We start from the raw sequence: 3530 nt of genomic DNA on the forward strand, positions 1-3530 counted from the left end.
AGTGCTCTGTAATAATAGCAGGACCTCGCGTGTGGGGAAGGCGAGTAAGAGCTGGGCACGCGGGCACAGGGCTGGCGGACCTGGCTTGCGTTTGTTCCTCACAAAGTCATGGTTGGAAATAGGTCTCCACCCAGCAGCATGGTGTTCTCCAAAGGTTGTCTGCATGAGCTCAGAGAGAGGGGAGACGTTGGACCAATGAACCAAGTAGTGGTCTGTGCAGGTGGAGGCCGGGACCTGAGACAGCGATGGATTTAAAGTGCTTGCTTTGTGCTCTTGGACACTCAACGGAGTCTCTGTCCAAGGGATGGGACCCACGTGTCCTGGTTGCACACTCGGCCCTCTGCCCGTGCTGGGACTCTGAGAGCTCGAAACGGCTTCTGGGGACCTGCGCAGTGTGTGTGAGGCTGAGTGTGCAGGCAGGAGCTTTGGGGTACCTTGGAGTGCGAGGGGAGTTGGGTGCAACTCGCTCTCCTGGGCCGGTGAGTGTGCAGAGACCAGCAAGGGCGTTCCCTGCCCTTAGGCAGTGCTCCAGTGCTGCTGTTTGGTCACAGTCCCCCGGGGCAGCACTCAAGTTGTGTGTCTGCATGATGGATACCGATGTCGGGATGCAGCAGGGGCCTGGTGCTGCCAGCAAGCCCACTTGGCTGTTGCCGCACGCGAGCCGCCGCTATCCCCTAGAGGCCCGTGTATCCTTTGCCTGGACCCATCTCATGTCACTTTCTCCTGGAGCTCTCATTGCACTCGGCTAACCCCCAGGAACATGGGCCAGGGCATTAGCTTTCAGGGCCTCTTAAAGACTGAAAAGGAAAGCACTCCCTGCGGGCGCATTGCAGATACCCACCCGGCGACCCAGGAGGGATTTGGGGCTGCACGTGGTGAAGTGACAGTCACAGGCATTCACCTGCTGGCCTTCCATCACTGCCATCACTGCCAGGCGGCCAGGAGACACGGGGCTTAGCTCACAGCGTATAAACCGAACTAAAAAAAAAAAATCTTTGAGATGAAACGAATCCCCTGTGTCAGTGGAATTCACTTTGGGCATATGTTCTTGCTCCCACTCTGTCAGCCAGAGTGCTCTTTTTTTTTTTTTTTTTTTGTATTTGTAAAAACAAAAGCCAAAAACTGCACAAACAAACAAAACCCTACACAAAATGTTTAATTATGAAGAAATGCATTAATAGTGAATACACTCGGTAAAAAATCAAACACTACCATCAACATTAAGGGCCTCTTTCACCCTTCTTTCAATGCTAAGTGGGCCTGCCCACCCTACATTAACTGCTGTTATCAGCGTCAGTGGTGGGGTTCAGCTTCTCTGTGCATTTGCACGTGTGTGAAATACACCTCTGAGAGATGTTGCCTCATTACTTTTTCCGTGCACGGTGCCACCCTGTCCATTTCCTTTTGCAGCAGCTCGTGTTTCTTCCCTTAAGAACCTGCGTGGAGACCGTTACCACTGCTGCTCCGAACGGCACCTCAGTAGCCTGTGCTCTGTGTGGACGGCGTTTATTTCAGCACTTCGCTGCTGTCAGGAAAGCTGTGGGCCCTTGTCCCCAGTAGGGGTGTATTGTGTAGGCAGGTGTAAGTAATTACGGAGATCTGTGTTTGGGGAGTGGGCTCATGCGCTTATGGCATTATTACAGACAAATATGTGAATGCGTAAATTAGCAAAGTAAAAGGGGACCTGCCTGGACCAATGATGAGCAAGCCTTTGTGAACAAAGGACCACGTTTAATCCAGTTCTGCAGGAAATACTGAGATCCATTAAAAGACAATAGGTCTTGGCTGTTCCATTCTTTTTAAGAGCTGTTTAATATTCCAGGGTATGTGGGCACCGTTGTTGCTTATACTGTTCTCTGTTGTCGAAAACCCCACCCATAATTGCTCTGGGAAAGGAGAAGGTGCTGAGATAAAAGCTCTGGTCAAAGTCCTAGTCATCAGGGTGGGTCATGAGTTCATGGGTGTTCATTATATTATTTAAAGAAAAAACAAAAATAGACACCTAAAATGCAAGCGGTCCTTGCACAGATCAGTGAAGAAGGTGTCTCACAAACCCAGGGTATAGTTAATACCATTCTGCTCAAAAGACCCCTGATAAAAAAGATCTAAGGGGTTCTTGCTTTTTGTTATTACTAACGACACTGCAGTGGGCGTTCTCGAGGTGTGTCTGTAAACGCATCCCCGACCCACTGTCCATTTACCCCAGCTTCCTGGAGGGCGGGTGGCTATGTTAACACCTTAAAAAGGCTTATTTGCAGTGTGTGATCTCTCTACAGTGCTGTTCCGACCTTGTTACTGTCTTGCTTTAAATCCTCCATCTGCCTTCTGGGAGCTTCTGGGATTTGGTGTAAACAATAGCAACAAAACTAAACCTAGCACAAGAGACTCCCCGAGGGTGAGGGGCTTAACCCACAGGCCTTGTTCCCTCTGCACCCCATTTCCGGCTGAGCACACTAGCCCTACTGAGCTACCAGCTCCTCGGTGCTCTGGCCACGCCACCTGGGGGCCTGCTCCCTCTTGGCTGTGGAGAGGCTTAGAACGTGCCTGGGGGTGAGCGTTGGGCTCATTGCACTCCCCGACCAACACCTCTTTCAAAACTCCCCAGGGCGCTGCCTGTGGAACTGGAGCGCCTCCTGAGACTTTTTCTTGCTTTAAGAGAAAGTTTCGCGTTTTTCTGTTTTGGAATTAATGAAACAGAGTGTTGATCGTCCCTCTCCTTTGTCCCTTTGCAGGAGACTGGGGCTCCTCTGCGTTGCCCGACATGACTTTCCCTCCCTGAGAAATGTCCGGCATGCTTCCACGAGCCCACGACGGGCCATGTCAGAGGGCTGTGCCGCCTGCCCTGTGGCGCTGGGTGAGTCTACAGAATGCCGTACAACTGCAAACACGCCTGGGTGGGGCCCTGGCCAGCATCCCCCCAGCCCAGGGTGCCCACGAGCACACACCTGCTGGCTGCTGTAAGCAGGGCCCCAGACCCAGAGTCCTGGGCGCTACACAGTGATGGTGGCATGTCAGGGTTGGGACTCTTGGTGACGAGTTTTTGGGGTATAATTACAGCCTGAAAGTGGCTGGTTGAGTCTTCTATGGCTCACTCCTTGCCTGAGGCCAACAGGTCTGATCCAGGACAGAAGGAGCAAAGAGCATGCGCCGTGGGGAGAGGACAGGGCCGAGAGTGGTGGTTCTGCCCTCGGGACCCATCCTGTTCCAGAAGGAACACAGATTTGGAGGGAGAGGGGTTCTGATGCTTGGAAGCAGAGGGACAAGAGTCCCCAGAAGTGCGCACTTGGCCCCTCTCTCCCAGCACAGGAAGCCAGCACTTCTGGGACAGACCCGGCTACAGAACAGACAGGGCTGTGTGCCCTTGGTTGGTGCCCAGTGTTTCTATGCCTTGCTTTCCTGACATTAAAAAAAGGAAAAATCATAATCTCTTTCACAGAGGGCTACTGCGATCTCAGTGAGAAAATGATGCAGATAAATCCCGCGGCATGGAAGGTAGCCAGTGTGCAAGATCTGGTCGCTTTCCCTATCTC

General features: G+C 52.4%; 1 non-coding gene across 1 annotated transcript; it reads left to right on the top strand.

The window, feature by feature from the left end:
* The first annotated feature begins 1689 nt into the window (after positions 1-1689).
* Positions 1690-1766, top strand: LOC114009954 (small nucleolar RNA SNORD112). Its single transcript, XR_003551352.1, has one exon. It is a non-coding gene; the product is annotated as a small nucleolar RNA SNORD112 (small nucleolar RNA).
* Positions 1767-3530: the final 1764 nt, after the last annotated feature.

Source organism: Tupaia chinensis, unplaced genomic scaffold (assembly GCF_000334495.1).
Source record: "Tupaia chinensis unplaced genomic scaffold, TupChi_1.0 Scaffold000671_1, whole genome shotgun sequence".
In the NCBI taxonomy this organism is placed as follows: domain Eukaryota; kingdom Metazoa; phylum Chordata; class Mammalia; order Scandentia; family Tupaiidae; genus Tupaia; species Tupaia belangeri.